The sequence below is a fragment of the Equus asinus genome, chromosome 4, assembly GCF_041296235.1.
Source record: "Equus asinus isolate D_3611 breed Donkey chromosome 4, EquAss-T2T_v2, whole genome shotgun sequence".
NCBI lineage: Eukaryota > Metazoa > Chordata > Mammalia > Perissodactyla > Equidae > Equus > Equus asinus.
In genome coordinates this window covers 66,251,205-66,274,735 of record NC_091793.1, presented here as the reverse complement: position 1 = coordinate 66,274,735, position 23,531 = coordinate 66,251,205, and positions in this window count along the sequence as shown.

Below are 23,531 nucleotides of genomic sequence, written 5' to 3'. Positions count from 1 at the left end.
CATTTCTCCATTGAATTACCTTTGCTCCCTTGTCAAAGATCAGTTAATAATATATGTCTGAGTCTATTTCTGAACTTTCTATATATTTTTTTTTACCAATACAATGCTTTTTGATGACTGTAGCTTTATAATAAGTCTTGAATCAAGTGTTCTTAGTCCTCCCACTTTGTTTTTCTTGGCCAATATTGTGTTGGCTGTTCTGAGTTTGCATACAGAACCTGTGTATTTGTAGCTTGATTTTTAGCTAAGTGTTTCTTTCTTTTCTGGTATGATATTGTATTTTTAATTTTAAATTCCAAATTGTCAATGGTGGTTACCTGTAAAGTAGTTGACTTCTGTATATTAATCTTGTATTTGCAACTTTATTATAATAGCTTATTAGTTAGAAGATTTTTGATGGTGTTTCTTTGGTCTGGGGACAAATTCTCTTCTGATTGGCTATGAAAGTCTTTACTTCTCTTTGAATTTTGAAGGATAATTTTCCTGGATATAGAATTCTGAGGGTTTTTTTTCTCTCAACACTGTAATATTTTACTCACCATCCTTGCTTGCATGGTTACTGATAAGAAGTCTTATTTAGCTCTTATCTTATTCCTCTGTGTGTATAATGTTTTCCCCATCCCCCCCCTCTGGATTTTTTTCACAATTTTTTGTTTGTCTTTCGTTTTCTGCAATTTGAAGAAGATATACCTAGTGGTAACTTTTTAGAATTTATTCTGCTTAGTTTTCTCTGAACTTCCTGCATCTTTGGTTGGTGTCTGTCATTAATTTTAGAAATTCTTGGCCATTGTTACTTCAAATATGTCCTTTCTCTCTTCTCCGTCTGGTATTCCCAATATATACGTACGACATCTTTTATAATTATCCCACAGTTCTTGGGTGTTTTGTTCTGCTTTGGTTTTCATTCATTTTTCTCTTTGAATTTCAGTTTGCATACTTTCTATTTACATATCTTTAAGCTTACTGATTTTTTCCTTGCATGTGTGCAGTTTACTGATGAGTCTATGAATGATCTTTATTTTGATTAGTTTGATTTCTAGCATATACATTTCTGTACTTATGTTATCCATCTGTTCTTGCCCCTTGTTTACTTTTTCCATTACAGTACTTAACATTAATTGTAGTTTTTTAAATTTCCTGTCTGATAATTCCAATGTCTGTGTTGTATCTGAGTATGGTTTTGATCTCCACTTTGGCTCTTCAGACTATGTTTTCTTGCCTTTGTGGCATGTCTTGTAACTTTTGTTGAGAGAGAGAGACATGATGAACTGGGTAACTGGATCTGACATTAACAGACCTTTAGCAGGAGGTTTTACATTAATCTGGCTAGGAACTGGACTGTGTTTAATGTTTTCTGCAGTTATAAGTAGAAGAGACATCAATTTCTTGTAGCATCCTTTCTTTTCTCTCTCTTCTGTTATTTTTGTGTTTTCCTAACTTTCTTAAATGGTGTCTGTGTTTTGTTATTCTTCTAGTTATAATCCACTGTTATACTGGTGCCCCACTGACGTGGTAGCAAGTTGTTAGTGAGCCTGAGTCCTTCAAATATGTCCTTCAGATGTGGTCCTTAGCCTTCATTTCTCCTTTATGTGAGAGAAAATGGCTGGTGGGAGGGGGTAGAGTTGGCTAATTGCCCTTTCCCAGATATAAAAGGCTCTGGTAAAGTAGTTTCCTTTGCAGAACAGACTATTATTATGGAAAACACTTTGGGCATAATTTACATGGGTTATTTTTTCCTTTTGCCTGCATGAAATAAAAGGAGATTTTTCTCAGTATTTAACTATAATTATTTTTTTAGTTATTTTACTATAATTAATTACTGTATTAATATTACTGTGCTAATGAATTTTCTCAGCATTTTACCTGGTGTGGCTCCTGGAAGAGTGAGGACCCTGCTAAGACTAGACCCCTGGAATGTTTTACTCTCAAGGTAGCCTACACTCAGGCTCCAGCAATTCATCAAAATTAATGCTTAAGTCTTCCTACCAGTTTATGGCTCCAGTGGTCTCTGCTTTCAGGTTAATTAATCTCAGCTAAGATTCTCTGTATTTGTCTTTCTTTTCAGATCTTGGGATGATGACATTCCCTGTAACCCAGTTCTCTGGTAGAGCTAATAAAAGTTGTTAATCCTCAGTTTGCTCTTTTTTTTTGTTGAGGTTGTAAGAGATATCTTGCAGGCTCTTGACATGTCAGGGATTAGTAATTGCTGATATTGATTTGAATCTTGCAAAATGTTTAGTTCTCATACTAAAATAATTTATCTTTAAACTCATTTGAAGTTTCTTTATGTATGGTCTTATAACTTGTAAATGATGGTGAATAAAATTGATGATTACATTAGTTTTCTATTGCTACTGTAACAAATTATCACAAATTTAGTTGCTTAAAACAGCACAAATTTATTATCTTACACTTCTGTAGGTCAAAGGTCTGGTACAGACTGTGTTTCTTTCTGAGATTTCTAGGGAAGAACCAATATCTTTGTTCATTTGGGCTATTGAGAAAATTTAGTTTCTTGTGGTTGTAGAACGAAGTTCCCACTTCATTTTAGGCTGTAAGATGAGAGTTATTCCCAGCTTCTAGAGACTTTTGCATTCCTTGACTAAGGACTCATTTCCTCCATCTTTATAGCCAGCAAGGATGCATCTAGTCCTCATGTTGCATCTCCTGGCTCTTTCTTTTGCCTTCCTTTTCTAGTTTTAAGGACTCGTGATGAGTTTGGGTTTATGCATATAATCCAGAATAATCTCCCCATCTCAAAGTCCTTACAGTAAATCAACCTTGCAAAGTTCATTTTCCCCTTATGGTAAATATTCAAAGGGTCAGAAAATTATGAAACTGAGGTTTTTGGAGGGACATTCTACATACTACAGTAATAATGGACATTAGGCTCTTATTCCTGGTATCAAAGAAAATGCTTTCGCTTTCTTCTAATATTTTTAAACTGCTCTTTTTAATATTGAAGAAGTCTCTTTCCATTCCTGTTTGCTAAATGTTTTTTTTTTTAATCGAGAATGAATGTTTACTTATATCACATAGTAGTTTTGGTTTTTGTTGAGATAATTAAGATGGTTTTCTATTAATCTACCATTAAGGTGAATGTTTTTGTAAAGATCATAGTTGGTTTTTTTTTTTCCTTTTTCTCCCCAAAGCCCCCCGGTACATAGTTGTATATTCTTCCTTATGTGTCCTTCTAGTTGTGACATGTGGGACGCTGCCTCAGCATGGTTTGATGAGCAGTGCCATGTCCGCACCCAGGATTCGAACCGACGAAACACTGGGCCTCCTGCAACAGAGCACGCAAATTAAGCACTCAGCCACGGGGCCAACCCCAAGGTAAATATTTTTGAATTAGTTTTCTAATTTAAGTAAAGTTTGTGTTCTGCATTGCTGAAATAAATTCAATACGAGTATATTGTATTCTTTTTTTAATACATTGCTAATTCTGTTTTTTTTTTTTTGCTCTATGGGATTTTTTAATCTATATTCATGAGAGATTATAACAAGGTACATTTTATTATCATATTTTCCTTGTTATTCCTTTCATTTTATCCATTAGATATAACTTGTAGAGTAAAATGCTCACATGTTAATTATACTGGTCAATACATTTTGATAAATGCATAAAGTCAAATGACACCCATCTCAAGACACAGAAAATTTCTATTACTCCAGAAAGTTTCCTTGTTCAGGTTCCCATTTAACCTCACTCTACCTGGAAGAGACTACTCATCTGGTCTCTATTATCATAGGTTAGATTTTCCTATTCTAGTATTTCATCTAAATGTAACCATAACATATACAATTTTGTCTGGCTTTTTTCACTCAGAAAATTATTTTAAAATTCACAATTTGCTTCCCGTATCATTCCCATTCATTGCTTATTAATATTTTATTGTGTGAATGTACTAAAATGTATTTCTTCATTCTTTTATTGATAAACTTGTAGGCTATTTCCAGAGAGATGATTGTTGTTGTTGTAGTGGTTAGTAATGAAGCTATATACATAGGATATTTTGTGGGCATAGATTTTATTTGTCTGGAATAAATACCTAACAGTGAAATCACTAGACCCAGACTATATATATAAGTTCAGCATTTTAAAAATAAACAAGAAATTTTCCAAAATAATTTCACCACTTTGTGATACCACCTGCAATTCCTGTGAACTCCAATTGTTCCACATCCTTTCAAACATTTTCACTCTCTTTGATTTTAGACATTTTAGTAGGTGTTAATCTATAGCAACTCATGGAATGTACACTAATGTTTCTTGTTATTTTAGGAAATTTGCTGGGCTAAAATATCTATTCAAACTATTCTCGATTTTTATTGAGTCGTCTTTTCATTTTTCAGTCATAGGAGTTGCCAAAAAAAGTTTTCCCAGGATGAGACCTGCTATTTATTTTCTTACCAGTATATTCTAATGAGCTAAAGTCATTAATTTTGGTAAACTCAACTCACTATTTTTTTTCTTGTATAATACAACTTGTGCTTTCACATTCCCTTTAAGAAATCTTTGCCTACCTCAAGGTCACAATGCATACCAACATTTAGTATTGTCATTCTTTTTGATATAGCCATTACCATGGAAGGGTAGTCATATTTCATTTTGATTTTAATTTGCATTTTTCTATTGATTAATGATATTAAGCATCTTTTTATATGTTTATTAAACATTTGCGTCTTCTTTGGTGACCTGTATATTCAAATATTTGTCCATTTTTTGTTGGGTTATTATGCCACTTAATGTTGAGTTGTAGGAGTTCTGTAGATTTTCCGTGAAAAAGCTCTCTTTCTGCAATATGTGTTGCAAATATTTCCCTGAAATCTGTGGCTTCTTTTTACATTTTATTTCTATTTTTTGAATAGAAAACTATTTTAATTTTGATGAAGTCTAGTTTATCAAATTTTCTCATTTTGTTATATGTCATGCTTTAGAGTCATAGCTAAGAATATTTACTCAAGTCAAGGCCAAAATTAATTTCTCATATGTCTTCCTTGAAGTTGTTTTAGAATTTCAGTTCTTACTAGTGGCTCTACTGTATATTTTTAGTTATTACTGATATATGGTATTAGGTCAAGATATAACTTTATTTATTTATTCTTTTACATATGAATATCTCATTGTTCTAGCACAGTGTGTTAAAAATGCTATCAATTCTCATATTTCATTACCTTTGAAACTTTCTTGAAAATCACCCGAACGTGAATGGGAAGTATTAACTTTGGGCCCTCTATTCTATTCTCTTCTATTGACTTAGTTTATTCTTACACAAACACCAAACTCTCATGTTTACTGTAACATTATTCTTAATTTTTATATCAAGCATTCTATGTCCTCAAACTACTTTCTTCATTTTCAAAACTGTTTTGGAGAATCTAGTTCCTTTGCATTTCTGTTTAAAATTTAGAATCTGTTTATCAATTTACATGGAAAAGCCTGCTATAATTTTTACAAGATTTACACTAAGTTTATAAATAAATTTTGGAAGAATATTCACAATACAGAGTCTTCCAATTCATTAACATTATCTATGTCTCTATTTATTTAGCTCTTTGATTTCTTTCAACAAAGTTTTGGTGTACAGGTTAGCACATCTTTTGTTAGTTTTTTCTAACTATTCTATTATTTTTGATGGCATTTTAATGGAGTTATTTTCTTTATTTTATTTCTGAATGGTTCATTGCTAGTTTATAGAAATACAGTTGATATTTACATATTAATTTTGTATCCTGTGTGTTAGGTAAACTCACTAGTTCTAGTAGTGTTTTATTATGATTTTTACTCTTTAAAAAATACATTCCTTGGAACCTTCATTCAAGAACACGTTGCCTCTGAATAGACAACTTTACTTCCTTCTTTCCAATCTGGATGTCCTCTGCTTCTTTTCCCCGCCAATTGCACTGCTTTCAGCCTCCAGTATAATGTTGAATAGCAGTGGTGAAAGCACACATCCTTGCCCTAATGCTGATCTTAGAGGAAAGCAGTTAGCTATTTTTTTCATTTTTTTCTATTGTGCTCTTCAACTAGAAATTCCATTTGGGTCTTTTTACAGGTTCTTTCTTGAGAGGTCCCATTTTTGTGCTTAATTACCATTTTATTTTTATTTAAGTTTTTAAATGTGGTTTAATTTAGTTATCTTAGCATATTTATTGGTTCTCTACCTTTGGTCAGTTTTCAGAGTTCTTAAATAGTTGATTTTGGCAATTGTGCCAAATTTTATATTGTTTTTATGGAAAGGGTTTGGTGAACTTTCTTTGTCTCCATAGCTAGCAGTTCAATTGCTATATCAGAATATATAACATATAATATATATATATATATATATATATATGATCCTGTTGAATCAGGATATGTTACTGTCTTAGCCTAGGTTCCAAAGGTTCTTGAGGGTGTGAGACAAAAATTTATCTGCTGATATTTTATTATGGAGGGCCATTCTAGAGGAGGAAACAAAAACATGGAGGAAGAGTGGATTGTGATAGGAGAAGAGTGACAGCCAATGTGGTCATCACTTACTATCAACAAGACTGGTTCTCAAAGACACAGAATCCTGTTTCCAAAAACCATATAAACACCCATAACTTAAAGTCTGTCTGTGGGAAGAGCCAATTCCTTTCTTTTATTGTTTGAAGTTTCATACTATGGAGAATATCCTTTTTCACACTCTAGACCCTCACTGAGCGAGTTGTGTGCTGTCTCACACTTTAACAGGGAAGGCTTGGGGCAGAAAATTAAGAGGTCCATCGTACAGGTGTGAGGTGAAGAATTGTCATTTGAGCCTTTGTAAGACGTATATTTTGTGAGACTAGCAGAGGTAGACATTATGGGCAGTGGTTAGAGAAGAACACATGGCCGTGGCACCCAAGAAAAGTGAGGCTGCGGTGATGTGAAGTGGAACCTCAGAGTTGTTCGTTGTGGCCACCCTCTGCTTTGGCTAGAACTTTACTGACATAGTTTTCTGTCTCCTACTTCCAACCTTTCAGTATCATTAGAATTTAGATCTGTCTCTTATAAACCGCATATGGGCAGCTATTTTATCTTCTCTTAGACATTTTTCTTTTAGTTGGATCATTTAGGTCACAAATTTATCATAAATACTAGATTTGAATTATTTGGATTTGTTTATATGTCAGTTGTGTGCTTGTGTGCTATTTATCACAATTTTTCATTTTTTTCTCTTTTCTTGCTCTTTCTGCATGTTTATGGTTCTCATTATTTTTTGTTCCTTTACTGTTTTAGAAGTTACCCTCTATGCAATATTTGCCATATATATCAAGAAAGATAAGCTGATATTCACACTTTGAACGCTGAGATTTTCTGGTATACTCACTGACGCACGCATTTATCTCTTCCACAGCAACTGTAACTTAGATCCTAGAGTTTGGTTTTCATCAACAAAGGTGAAACTGTTGATAGCAACAGCTGAATAGCTTCTGCTAGATAAATCTGGTCTTGTGGTTGAGTGTTTCTACTGATTGCTTGTTCCTATGTGGCATCTAACTTGAACTCCCTGGCTCTCAGAGATTATTAAAATCACCAAATAACCTTTAACAAATCCTCATTTGCTCATTCTGTGTGAAGTGGATGCTCTCTGAATCCAAGAGCTCTGATCAAAGAAATTTGCATGCTTTGTTGTCCGTATAAACTTTTCTGACTATATCAGTGTTAATGTTATAGCATATTATATCCTTCGTGTTCAGTTCTTTTAATCTTCAATTTTATTTTGTCTGTTGTTTATTGTGTCATTCCTGTTTTTCTCTTGTATACATATATATGTCTAGTATCTCTTTAAATGTCCCTTTATTTTTAATCTTTATTTAACATTTTTTCTTACACATATTTTTTGATAAACAACATATAGATCAATCTTGTTCATTCACCAAATTTGAAAACATTTGTGTTCTATTTGGAGAATATAGGCCCTTCATATTTAGTGAAACTGCCTGATACGTGTGATTTTATTCTTTATTTTATCTTTACCACTCTAATTATTTCATTGTTTCTTTTTTGTAGGTATTCTTGTTGTCATTGGTTTGATTTTGTAAGCTTTGTTGCCTTTTTTCTCTTGTTAAATTGGGAGTTTTTCTATATGTTTCTGAAATTAACTACCTTCTCTTCCTCATGCATCTAACCAAATTTATATACTGAATAATGGAATTAAGAGACCAACTATTTTCCCTACTGTACTCTGCTCTTTCCTCCCTAAGACTTCTTCCCAAATACATGAGACCATGAGAAGGTTTCAAGCTCCCCATTCCTTCTACAGATGCACCAAACATGAGAGAAGTAGAGGACTTTGGTTTTGCTCTTCAATCTCCATCGTAACTTCTTTATACCTCTATCACTCATATGTAATTTGTGTTTGAGTCTTTCCTTAAGTATTTTCCTCAGTAGAGTTATTTAGGTGTTAATGTCTCTGAAATATTGGGAGTTAAAAATATTTTCTTTTATGTTGACAAATAAATAATGTCTTGACTAGAAAGAGGATTATAGTATTGTCCCCTAATTCCCTTTGTAGTCCATAGAAATTATCCTAACAATGTCTACCTTCCAGTGTTAACATGAGAATTCTTGTCAGTTCAATGCTTTTTTCATTTATAAAAAATTAGTCCTTTCTGCCTGGAAAATAGTAAAATTTTCTTTTTCCTCAGAGTTCAGGATTAATATATGGGAATTTCTAAGTATATGTCTTTTGTCATCAAGCCTACCTTGAAATTCATGATTTTCTTATAACCACAGACCCATGTCTCTCTTTAGTTGAAAGAAATTGCTGCCTTTTCAATTATATATATTTTTTCTTCTCTATCAATTCCATTTTTTCTTCAGTTCTTGTTAATTTCACACTACTTTTCCAAGATCTAGACACACACACACGCAGTTAAATATTTGGTGTACTCCAATGAAACTCTCAGGAGACATTTTTCTCTATTTTCAGTTCATCTAAAGTAAGTTTTTGTTAAACAGATTACACACTTTATCTATACTTTTTGTGGCTCTATTTAAATGTGGTTTTTTGTTTGTTATCTTATATATTTTATTGTTCTTTACCTTAATATTTTAAAATAACACAGTTTTATTACCTTACAGTTCCAGAGGTCAGAAGTCCAAAATAAGTCTCATCAGCTACAGTGAAATTGTCAGCAGGGCTTAGTCCTTCTGGAGGTGCTAGAAGAGATTCTATTCCTTGCTTTTTCCAGCTTCTGGAAGCTGCCAGAACTTTATGACTGGTGGTTGATCACCTACACCACCACTTCCCAGTTCCTTCTCCTCTTAAACACACTTATATTAACTTAAACACCATAGACTTTAGCTCACCACACTTTCTCGTCCTACCAGCTGAGAATGACAATCCACTCTTGTATGCTATGTAAGGCAGGTAATCCTAGAACTGCCTTCCTGGTTTGTGTTTCTAACACAACCAAAGGCTACATTATTGAACATAGGGAAAGTGCTAGATTGAACTATCCTGAATATCCACTGGTAGAGACCTTCGATGCGGCCTTTGAGAAGACTAGGGAGTGGGAAATGGAGGCTGGAGATGCTGCATACATTATGTTCCATGCTGCCTATTTATGTTGCAACAGCAGCTATCATGAAACGGGAAGTAAAATGAGGTGGGCACAGCACAGCATTGTGTTTTTGAAGGAAGTATCTTGCTTTTCTCATGTGGTAAATTGTGAAATCTTTGACTAAATATCCTGATGGAGTACAATTTATTGTCTACCTGGGAGTTAAAATGCACAATCTGTTTCTTCCTGTCTTCAGTTGCTTTCTTATTTGTTTCTTTAAACTCAGATACAATTTAATGAATATAAAAATACCTAATTTCAGAAATTTAAGGAGCTATTATCAGGGTGTTTGGTTTAAGATAGTGATATCTACATGCTTAGTACTATAAGAGAAAGGCTGATACTAGTTTTACTTTTCAAAGTTTGCCCATCTTCTCTTTCAAAGCTAACATTAACCTCAAGAAACCATAAGGGCACCATGGCTCACTGCTCGAGATCAATAGAGTTTTGAATTGAGATAGTGCAGAATGGGTCTACAAACCCATTCTGTTTATTTCCAAATTCTTAAGCATATAGTTGGAATAAATGTAGTCAGCATCCAGAAGACTCCTTACGTTGGCATTTTAACTCATGGGGTGAGGGTACTTAAATTCATAAGTGCCAAGTTTAAGCCTACAGAGCTCTGGCAGCCTAGAAATATATTAAAAGCAAAATCACATGACTGGGGAAGTTAAGAAAAAACAAGATTTGTGACAGGTTGGTGGAAATTCCCAAGGGCCAACTAAGTACTCTCATATTACTAGAAACTTCAGGAATCTCTGTATAACACAATTTCATAGTGCCATAAGATATGATGGAGAAGGATTTTCTAGCCAAATCCCCTGACCTTAAATTTCAAGGAAATTGATGAAAATTTTTAGCAGAGCCTGGACTCAAATCCACAGTTAGTGACTTTAATTTCCTGAGACATGAATTGGGACAGGAGACATTTTTAAGTTGTAGGCTCTCACTGGCTCAATTTTACAGGTAACTATATTAAACTCAGATCACAGATCTAGCAAAGCAGAAAAGTGAGATTCAAACCCAGCTCCCTTTGATTTTAAAATCTTTGCGTATTCCATTATAACATACAGATACCTCTTCGGAGTATGAAAAAAAATAGAAAGCTTACCTTTTTTGTTTTCTTAGTCTTCCACTCTTAGCAGAGGGTGGATGAGAATGGCATTCTACTTCTCTTCAGGAATGGTAGGATGCGTTAATATTCTTGTGAATGGGTCAATATGGAATATTTCAAGTTGAATTTCTCTGGGTGTAAGTGTGAGGATGGTTTTATACTGTTGTTATAGTTTTGCCAGTGTGTTTTGGTGGTGGCAGTGGTGTGGTCCACAGATCTCAAAGGGGTATGAGAGGGAAAACAATAATAAATATTAGTAATAACAACGATAGCGAGTATTCCTTGAAAATTTCCCATGTGCAAGAAGACAGAAAATCACTTCCTCGTCATATTCTCCTCACTAGTGATTGGGTTCATTACTTAGATCTTCTCAGAAGATAAGATCCATAAGTAAATTTGTGACTCTAATGGTATTTTGACAGTACTCAGAAGAAAATGATTGTTGCATTAATTCAGTGTAAGTATAAAAGGAAGCTTTCCATAAGAACAGAGTAGATGATTCATATCTGTACTTATTTTTACCTAATAAAGTACCACTTGTCTTGGATGAATGTCTCTATTAAATAATGGCAGAGAATAAAATGACAGTAATACATCTCTTTTCTCTTATCTGTGCTGGAGAAAGGGGAACAGTACAAGGCAATCCCTGAAAGCATCCAGCCCCTATTTGATGGAGAAATTTTCCCCTTGCAATCAGTTGCTACTTAAAGTTAGTGACGATCATCATTTTTTCTCCTTATTCATATTGTTAAATGCTGAAAAAGCACCTCTGCCCCCATTTCCGAAGAACTAAAGAAAATGTTTCTTCCTTGCATCTCCTCTTTGAAGCCAGTGAGAGTTCTGCAAAAAAGAAAAAATGATACAAACTTTGAGCTCAAAGAAATACGGTAGCCTCAGTAGTTTACTAATAAAGTTGATAGTTTTAGGGAAAAAATTCCCATTGCGCAGATCCATATGTGGCAAAGTAGTCCCAGAATGAATGTAAATCTTTTCTGGAGTTGTTCCACGTATTGATTTAAAAGGGACTTCATTTTGTTTTTATTTTAATATAAAATATACTTTTGTGTACTTGTGGATAATTAAAATAGAGCATGAAATAAATCAACACTGAGAGAAACACCTGAAGATAAAATATTTTTCTTCTTGATAAAAAAATGAAGATGAGGAAACTGTGCAAACTCATTACAGTTGTAAACCTTGTTATTTGGAGCGGATGGAGGACCCATCAGACAATCATGAGCCCACTCTTTTAATGAGGTTACTTTTAAGATGCTTACTGATTTTCCACTGACCTACTTCCAAAATATTTTTTTCAAGTTCCAATAATGTAAAATAAGCATCTCAGACAGCCTGGAACACAAACAGGAATTAGAGGATTTTCTTCTCTACGATGGATGCAGATTTATAGTTCAAATGGTAATAATTGCTTATAAAGATTTTCTTTAAATAAAGGTATGATATTCTTGATACAAAGATGAATTGTGTTAGATTATGTGTTGTGATGCTTAATTTTATATGTCAACTTGATTGGGCCACAGAGTGCCCAGACATTTGGTCAAAAATCATTCTGAATGTGTTTGTGAGGGTGTTTCTGTATGAGATTTATATTTGAATCAGTAGACTGAGTAAAGCAGGTTTGCCGTTCTAAAGTGAGTGAATCCAATCAACTTAAGGCCTGAGTAGGACAAAAAAGTTGCAAGTAAGAACAAACCCCTGACTGACTGCCTTGAACTGGGAAATCAGTCCTCTCCTGCCTTTGGACTAGAATTGAAACATTGGTCCTTTTCTTGTTGGATCTCCAGCCTGCAGACTTTCAGATTAGAACTTACACTATCAGCTTCCTGATTCTCCAACTTGGTGACTGCAAATCTTGAGACTTCTCAGCCTCCGTAATTGAATGAATCAATTCCTTATAATAAATCACTTTATATATGTAATTGGTTGTGTTTCTCTTGAGAGCCCTGACTAATACATGTGTGGACTCACTTGAAATATATGTGTTTAAATGCATTCTGATATTTATTTACACACATTTGTATATGCAATGTATTATGTGTACTGTAATAAATATTTGAAATCACATTATATATTATATAGAGAGGACAGAGCAATGAACACAGGAAGAGGTAAGGTGATGACTAGAAAGTCATCAGAAGTTACCAAAAAAAGTAGAAAAGGAGTATGTACTTTGTAAAGTCAAAGCTCTAGATTCCTCTCTTAGTTTAAAACTTACTAGTAATCCAATCTCAGGTATGTTTAGAGAGGGTGGGAAGGGTGTGCAGCCATCCCTTTCAGTTCTATATCAAAGTTTAGGACATTTAGAGGAATTCAAGTGGTTGAGTAGTGCCAGCATTGAGAAAATGAGTAGTGAGAAAATCTTGGGGAGTCCACATTAGTCACCATTTTCCCTAGGTAGTAAGACCCAGATGGGAGCCTACAAAAGGAAGAAGGAAGGCACAAAAGAAACAAGAGTCCAGGGTCTCACCATCACCCACTGAGGTCAGAATAAAGCTTTGATTTCTGAGGAAACCAAGAAAACTAGAAAGGTTTTCATAACTTTATTTTGCATCCTAGGAAGAAGACCATTCCTGACACCTGGTGTAAATGCTCGACTAATTGGGAATATATTCAAAAATTGCTTGGGTCACTGGATTCCTGAGGTGGTGAATTCTAGGTCATAATTTGGTTCATAAGTATCATCTTTTCCATGAAGAATTCTTTTCTTCTGGCTAGAATTGACTACTTCTGTCCTTTTACATTTATTTAAGAACATTAAAAAACATTTCAATTAATTTAATTTTTAGTTAAGATATATATATTTATCTTAAAATCCATATACACGGATATTATAAAGTGTAATTGTGTATGTTATAACATTGTTATGTACCCTATCACATGTCTCATGGTTCTGGATCTGGGAACTTTTTATTTTTATTTTGCATTTGTTTTCTTACACTTTACTAGGAGCCACAAAAAACCAAAGCTACTTTACACACACAAACATGCACATGCACACATAGAAGGATATATACATAGCTTTCTGTTGCCACAATTTTATTGTACAAAAAAGTCACATGATTGGCTTGTGAAAGCATACGCTGCTGTGTCACACCTCCAGAGTTTCTAATACAGTGTGTCTGGGATGGGGCTGTGGAATTTACTTTTCTGAAAATTTCCTGGATCATCTCAGCAACCACATTGAGAAATACTGCCCTAGCACAATGCTTGGCAATTAGTAAGGCAGAGATTAAATTCTTAATGAATGCAGAGAGAAATGACATTCTTGATAACGCTTTCTTTGGAGCTAGGCTAAAAAACCAAGCTCAACTTGAGTTATTAAGTAGAGAGCTTACGAACATTTAGCTGATGGAGCTTGAATAGAATGGGGAGAGGGAGAGGAAATTGGCTAAAGATTGAAGCAGTCATTGATAAAAATATTTTAAAAGTTAATAATATGATTATTAATTCTACAAATACCTTAAGTTTGGGCTTCACTTTTTCTTTCTTTCTTATTTTTTTTTTTTTGGTGTGGAAGATTGGCTCTGAGCTAACATCTGTGACAGTCTTCCTCTATTTTGTATGTGGGATGCTGCCACAGCATGACTTAATGAGTAGTGTCTTTGTCCAAACCCAGGATCCAAACCTGTGAAGCCCTGGCCACTGAGCAGAAATCCTACAATTAACTATCATGCCACCATACCAGCCCCTGTGCTGCATTTTTACCAATGGATCAGTAAATATATTTATTGATCACCTGCTCTAAGTCACTAGTAGTGCACTCATTAAAGGTTATGGGCTAATTTTGTATTAGACAGCTTTTGTATTGTTTTTCTTGCATGTTAACTGCTGGCATCTTAAACATTGAGTTTTCTGGTTATATACCACTGCAAACAAAAATAATCATATTTTAAAATTTGGCTGACACATGGGGGTTGTAGCGTAGAAGAAACTAAGGGTATTTTTAAATGGCCTCGGATTTATACATTAGCTGAGCATTAAACAGAAATATAACAATACATGTGCTTGGGGATCACTGTAGAAATAACAGGAAGAAATATTAAAACAGAAATAGGAAAAAATAATTCTTTTTGGAGAGTGAGGACAAAGTGAGGAGAAATGGGGGTAGAGCATATGAGTATTCATCAGAAGACATTCTAAATGTTTGTTTTGTAAAGATGTGCATTTATTATTTTGATGATAAAAATACAAAAATAGATATAGCCAAACACATAGAACACATGTAAATAATTATGCTAATTTTCATCTAATTTTGGGGTTCCATAGTCACTTTCTTTGTGGAAAAATTGATATGTTCTTTATCACCTATTTATCATTTAATCACAATTATCTTTTCATTTATTCCCCCTAACGTACATTTTTAAGATTTTTGTCTCCCGAAGTGTTTTGGAAATTTTTATTAATACAGCAAATCTAAAGAATACAATGAGTATCCATTTATCTTTAACCTAGATTTACCAACTGTAAACTTTTACCACATTTAATTTTCTCCCTACTCTATATGTATATAATTTACATGCACACAAGCATATGTGCATGTGTGTCTGTAGTGTTATTTTGTAAGTTATAGACATTACATTCCACTTTTCACACTTCAGCATGTGCCTTCTGAGAATAACTTCCTGCACAACCACAGTAATGTCATCACACCTCTAACATTTCAATTAAATTCTGTTGTCACTAAATATGAAATCCACATTCAAATTTCCTCAATTACTCTGAAAGTGGCTTTTATTGTCTTTTTTTTTAAAATTCAGGATCCAATAAAAGTTTACATATCAGGGGCCAGCCGGGTAGCTCAGCAGTTAAGAGCACACATTCTGCTTTGGCAGCCAGGGATCCGCCAGTTCAGATCCCCGGTGCAGACATGGCACTGCTTGGCAAGCCATGCTGTGGTAGGCGTTCCACATATAAAGTAGAGGAAGATGGGCACGGATGTTAGCTCAGGGCCAGTCTTCGTCAGCAAAAAGAGGAGGATTGGCAGCAGATGTTAGCACAGGGCTAATCTTCCTCAAAAAATATAAATAAATAAGCTTACATATTGTATTTGATTAGTGTTTCTTTAATCTCTTTAAATCTAGAAAGTTCTTCAAGCTTCTTTCCATAATATTGACCTTTTCGAGGTATCAAAGACCACTCTTTTGTATAATCAACCATATTCTGAATTTGCTAGTTTATTTACTCATGATCAGTTTCACACTAAACATTTTTTGGCGAGAATACTATATAGATGATATAGAGATTTTTGCATTGTCAGGAGGCATATAATTTCAGATTGTCAAAACATTGGAATGCTAACATTTGATAAATTGGTTAAGGTGGTAAGCACCAGATAGCTCCATTTTAAAGATATATTGTCCCTTTATAGGTACAATTTGTAAGCTACACGTGAGGTGATATTTTGAGACAATATAATTGTTTTATTCCCTATTTTCACCAAATGATTTTGATTACATGAAGATTCTTGCCTAAGTATTACTTTAGTGGTCACAAAATGATGGTTTCCTAGTTACAGCATATTTTCCTTTAAGACGTGGCCTCAATAGTCTTTGAGTGCCCCCTTGCCTTCTGGCAGAAACAAGGTACTTCAACTTGATATTATATTTTTCCTGCCCCAGACTCAAAATCAGCAAAGTTTATAATGTGACTCTAACTTTTAAAAGATAATGGCATTTAGAAAAAATATCTGTATTAGATGATTGTTCTAGGAAGTTTCATTGGATAAAATTAGAAAAAAATTTATGTTTATATATATACTTATAAATATTTGAGTTCATGTTGACATTTCCAACTCATATTTAAGAATGAAAAGTTTTTCCTTTCTTACTTTTTAAAAGTATTTGTACTAATTTTCTCTTAGAGAGGAAATCTTGGTTCTTATTAACATTATTATGTTTGCTTATTTATTTCACATTACAATGTTCATGAAATAATTTCATAATTACAATACCAGTAGTACTGCTAAGTATAAACTGACTAATTAAAGTTTAAGATTTCCTGTTAGTTATGTTTGCCATTAGAGTATATCCCACTAAGGATATGAAATCCTTTTACTATTTAAAAAATTCACTTGAGAGGAGGTTTTCACTTGAAATGTAGAGAGAATAAGGAAAAGCATTGCTTCACTCTTACAATAAGAAAAAAGCTGGACAAAATGCAAATCAATTCCCTTTCTGAAATCCATCAGAAAACTAAGATGAAGGGTAAATAAGTAACAGGAAATCTGGGGAGAGACAAGAACCTTCAGAGAGATAAAGGGCTGAAGATTTGCTTGCTTGGGCAGATGCTGCCAGAACCATGTAAGCTAGTAAGAAGATTAATCTAGAATTTTTTAATGAATTGCTAGAGGTCAATTGTTGGCTAGCATGGAAATCTTGGACACAGAGGGATTTGACCTTCTTGTAGGCTTTCCCTCACAGGTTAGTTTGGTGAAAATTTTGAGAAAGTTTCTCCCACAATGATGGCTAGGAGTGGATATCAGTCCAGATCCATCTTCTCTCTTCTATCTCTTTTATCTGTGAACCAAAAGCCTGACTCTGCAGAAGAAAGGGAAAGTAAAAATAACCATAACTGTGGGATCTGGTGGAAATACAATGCAGCTAAGTGGAGGTGAATTGGAAGAGAAAAATAAAAAGCTCTACCTATATGGAGAGGCAGGAATATATGCTATGATCAGTTGTCCAAACTGAAGGAGGGACAGAAGACACTTGAAGACCACAACCCCAAAGTTTCACAGTGTCTGAGTCATTACAAGACTTGATCAAAATATCAAAGAACATTTCCCTGTGCTGCACCACTATGCTGACAAAGAACAAGGGGAATTACAAGAAAAATTTACAGTGAATGCAGCTTAAAAAGTAACAAGAGGTAGAGTCTAATTGAGAAGCAATACAAAACAAAAATCCAAAGCAAAACAGAGATGCTCAAAGGCAAGAAGGAAGAAAACTTTGACAAAAATTTTATGACAAATTAGTGCACACACTAAATGCAAGGTATTATAGGTAACACAAAGTAAACAAGTAGAATATAAAGCTTGCGGTGTACTCAGGATAAGGTTATCAAAACCAAACTTCATACTCAGCTCAACTACTGATTACGTTAACAAAAATTCCCATTAAAGCCCTAGGAGAAAGAAAGGCTTGGTCGTCTTCAGTCATAACAGTATCTAATGTCTTATACAACCTGTCCAGTTTCCAATGAGGAAAAAATACAGAAACATAGGAAAAAACCAACAAGATAAAAGAGAGTATGAAAGAATGAATAGCACAATCATCGGAATCCAACTAAAGCATAAATTTATAAGAGGGATAGAAAGTCAAATAAAGAATATTCAAAAAAACTTAAAAACCTGTAATGTGATGGTCTTTTGGCAAGATCATCAGTGGACTCAATACAGGCAAGAAAAGAATCATTGAACTTAAAAGATAGGTCTGTAGAAATTACCCAATCCAAAAATAAAGATAGATTAGGCAGAAAACAACATAGAAGAGCTATGGGACAATGTAAACCATTCTAAAATACATGTAGTCAGAATCCCAAAAGGAGAAAATAAAATGGAGCAGAAGAAATATTTAAATAAATTATGGCCAAACTTTTTCCAAAATTAATGACAGATTCCAAACCACAAATTCGAAAAACTAATAGAACACCAAGTAGCACAAACATAAAAATAATTTGCAATGGCATATTATCACATTCAAACTACTAGAAAACAATGAAAAAATCTTGAAAGGAATGAGAGTGGAACCACTATCTACAGCAGAAAGGAGTAAGAACTACAAGTGACTTATAGTCATAATCCACACAAGCAGGAAGAAAATTTTCTTAAAAAATTAAACGCTAAAAGAAAAAAATTAGTGTCAATCCATAATTATATATCCAAAGAAAATAGCCTTCAAATTGAAGGGAAAATAATGATTTTCTAAGACGAAAAAGGAAAAAAGCCTGAAAAAATACACTTCCAACAGACTACTCTACAAAGAACGTGAAAGGAAGTTCTACTGTGAGAAGGAAAATGATCTAGATCAGAAATTTGGATCCATACAATGGAATGAAATGGACATATTGATAAAGGTTTCAATTTTCCATTTATATGACGATACTAAATTGATCTATACACCTACCAACAGAGCTTTGTATATGAGGTATATAATCGATCTGAAAGGTGATATAGACATACATACAGTTTTAGTTGGAGATTTCTATACTCTTCTCTCTGTAATTGATAGAACAAGTAGAGAGAAATACGATAGGTTATAGAGACCTAAAGAAAATCATTAACAATGTGGACAAAGGTGGCATTTATAGAATACTCCACAAAGAGCAGAAATATACATAATCTTCTTAAGTGTACAGGAACGTTGACCTAAATACTCTATATGGTGATCCATAAAACAAATCTTATAAAATTTTAAACAAACTAAATCGTATGAATTAATTTTCAGTCCATAACAAAATTAAAATAGAAGTCATAAGAGAAACATATCTGGAGATCCCCAAAGAGTTGGAAATTAAGTTACACACCTCGAAATAACTCATAGGTCAAAGAGAATGTCTCAAGGGGAAAAAGTAGTTTTAACTAAATGAAAACGAAAATACAACATATGAAACTTCTTGCCCTTTAGATAAATAGTGCTTGGAGGAAAAATAGTGGCACTAAGTTATTATATTAGAAATAAAGATAATTTAAAATAAATAATCTAAGCTTTTACCTTAAGAAACAAGAGAAAGAGGAGCAAATTAAACTCAGGGCAAGCGAATAAAAATAAAGACAAGAGCGGAAATAAGTAAAATTCAAAACAAAACAATAGACAAAATTAATGAAAAAAGAGTTTGTTTTTTGAAAGCACCAATACAGTATATGAACTTCTACCAAGGATGACCAAAAAAACGTAAATAAATAAAGACACAAATATCAAATATCAGGAAGAAAAGAAGAGATATTCAGACTTCAAAGGATAAGTGAATACTACAAACAACTTTATACCCATGAATTCAATGAAATGGACAAATCTTTAAAATACCCAATAAAACTTACTCAGGAAGAAATAGGTAACCTGAACTGTTCTGTAGTTATTAAAAAAAAAATCCAAATTTGTAGTTTAAAACATGCCCAAGCCTATATGTTTCCAGTTATCAATTCTACTGAATTTGTAAGAAAACAATAACAATTCATACCATAATTGAAAAAATCTCAAAGAAAAGTTTTACAAATGGAGAAACGTATCATTTTTATGAATGGAAGATACAATATTATTAAGATATCAATTATCCCTAATTTGATCTCGAGGATTAATAAACTTCTAATCAAATTTCTACAAAATTTTTGTTAATTTCAACAACTAATTCTAAAATATACATGGCAAGGCAGAGAAACTAGAATAGCCAAATATTTCTTTAGAGAAAAACAAATATTCAAATCCCATGATATCCTTCCACAAGACATAATATAAACTACCATAATCAAGATTATGGTTTTGGTGAAAGGATATATCTATACATCAAATAGAACAGAACAAAAAGGCCAGAAATTGACCTACACAATATAGAGAAGTGATTTATGATGAAAGTGTAAAGACAATTTAACAGAGAAGAGATACTATTTTCAACAACTGGTACTAGAATAATTGGACTTCTTTGTTCAATAAGTGAGTAAATATAAATAAAACAAACACCGTTAGCTTCTATCTCACACTTTTTGCAAAACTTAACTCCTAATTGATTACAGACATAAATGCAAAAGATATAGCTATAAAAGTTCTCCAACCAACTATGATAGTCTGATAATCTTGAATTTGATAATGTTATTACACCAAAAGCATTATCCATAAGAGAAAAAAATGATAAGCTGAATTTATCAAACTTAGGAGGTTTTACTCTTTAAAAGAAATTGTTACAATTGAAAAGACAAGCCACAGACTGTAAGAAAATATTTGCAAATTGCATATCTTATCAAAGACTTATGCAGGATATTAAATCTAAAAAGTCCCTTAATTCCCAACAATAAGAAAATACACAACCCAATAAGAAAGGGCAGAATACCTGAACAAACACTTCACCAACAATGGTATTTGTGTGGAAAATACGTATGTTAGATGATTCTCAGCAACACTTTTGTCACTAGGGAAGCAAAAATTTAAACCACAATAAGATGACCATAGTCACCCGCTAAAATGGCAAACCGAAGGAAAAGAAAACCAACATAAAAACCACTGACAATATCAAAAGCTGATAAGGATGCAGAGCAACATAATTTTTCATTCATTACTGGTTCCAGGGGAAAATGTCACCGTCTTTTTAGAAAACCATTTGACAGTTACCTATAATGTTATATATATTCTTACCATAGGACCCAGTAATACCACCTCTAGATTTTTATGCAAGTAAACTTAAAACTATATGCACACCAAAATATATACGGAAATATTTATAGCACTTTATTCATAGTGACCAAAAACTGGAAACAACCTAGATGTCTTTTACAGCTGAACGTATCAACAATCTGTGGCACACCCATGCAATGGCACACTACTCAGCAATAAAAAGGAATACATTATCAATTTTTATTATCAGCATGGATGGATTGTAAACACATTTTGATAAGTGAAAGAGCAAGACCCAAAGGCTATTTATTGTGTCGTTTCTTTTATCTGGTTTTCTTGAAAGGTACAGCCATAAGCAATAGAAACAAAGACTAGTTGTTACCAAGAGTAGGGGGAATGGGAAAAGATTAACAACAAAGAGGCCACATAAGGAGATTTTATTGTGATTGAACCATGTTTATGATACCGTGGTGGTGGATACATGTGTCTGCGCACTTTTCAAACTGATACAAATGTATATCACAAAGGGCGAACTTTACCGTATGCAAATTTTAAAAGATCAACCAGGATGTTGTGGATTACCAAGACAAAATGTGAACTTGTGACAAACGGATAAACTCTTTTGCAAATGTATTTGATATCTGCACCAAAAGAGGTAAGTAAAAGGAGATGCCCTAATAACTTTGGAAAAGCGTGTTTTGACTGTATTCTATAAGGCTAACAATAAAAATAACTGTACTTGAACTTTCTGCTTAGTTTATAACTTTCTTTCTCACGGAGATACAAGTTAGAAATTTTGAAAATCTTTTGCATGTAGACTAGATTTGAACAAATAATCAAATAAATCATGGAAAATAGAAACCAGGTTTCTTGCTACACAGAAGGAAATTATAAATAAGCATGGGGGGAAGAGGCTAGAATAATGACTGTGATATTCAATTTGTTGGACATCATTATGCACTCCAGTTGATTTTATCATACATACAGATAAGAAAATAAATACAGATGAATGTCTACCTGGGTTATTATACATACATATATTTCTTAGATTTCTCTGCTCAGATGATCTAGAAACAGGGTACCACAGTAACAATGAGCAAAACCTAGGACACAGATTTGGTTTCTAAACACCATTCACCAATGAAAAAAACAGGCTTATTGAAGAAATGGCTGATTCTAGCAATAGAGAAAGGAAAATATGAATCTGATGCATCTTGTATTTCCACAAAGTAAGGAAAACAAAAATAAGAGCATGTGGAAAGGACACAGGAACCAAGCTGAAGAACTCTTAATAGCCAAAATGGGAACAATCTGAGTAACAATATAAACAATGATAAAACTATAATGAATTACAACCAAAATAATAAAATAAGTACCAGTGAGTTCCTACTGATATAAATAAATGGTAGCATAAATAGATAGATGAATGAATGGGGAGAAGAGCCACCTGCTGCTTACAGAAAATATCCAATTATAAACATTGAAGGAATGAGAGATTCCTTTCTAGTCCCAGAAAGTCACCATTAAAACATCAGTGTAATAACAGCCGCAGGCAAACACGTTGATGAATGCTATAACCAGTGTGTTGGAAATCTTGTGAACAAAATTCCGTTTTAATAGAATCAAAATACCCCCTCAAATTATGTATTAATTAATGTGTTGGTTTTAACATATGTCCACACATCGTTTGATAACTTTCCCTTGGGGGAGTGGAGTTTAATTCCTTCTTCTTGAGTGTGGAATGGACTTAGGATCTCACTTCTAAGAAGTCACTTCTTGCAAGAGGAAAATAGTAATTTTTCAGGAGAGATACTAGCACACACCCCCTTAACCAAGTGATTCATGTTAACATCACCAGCAGCAACTCGCACTGCTATCATATATCCCTTTTGATACAATGAGAAGGGAACTTCCCATTTGTGGGGTTCTTCCTCCAAATCCATATCCTCGGTTAAATCATGACAAAACCTCAGACAAACCCAAATTGAGCGATATTGTGAAAAATAGCTTGACTAGTACCTTTCAAAACTGACAAGGTTATGAAAAACAGGGGGAAAAACCAAGAAACTGTCACACATTAATGTTGGCTATGGAGTCATAAAGACTAAATGCAGTGGGTGTTATGAATTAGATCCTGACAGAAAAAGAATATTTGCAGAAAAACCCATGAAATTTGAATAAACCTGTTAATAATACTGTGCCAATGTTAATTTCACAGTTTTCATAAATATGGAATCATTATGTGAAATAACATTTGGGAAAATGGGAGACAATTAGTACTATCTTTCTATCTCTTCTGTAAATATAAAATGATTTTAAAATCACATTTTTATAAAACTAGGAAAAAATTTTGTTGAATTTTTTCTTCCATTTTGTAGTCATATCATCAGTTCTACATACACAAGTGGTCATTTGTCTCATTTTCCAATTGAAGGTTCAGTTTTTTCATCTTTATAATTTAATTTTTTTTCTGGTATTTAGAAAATTTACTTTTATATACA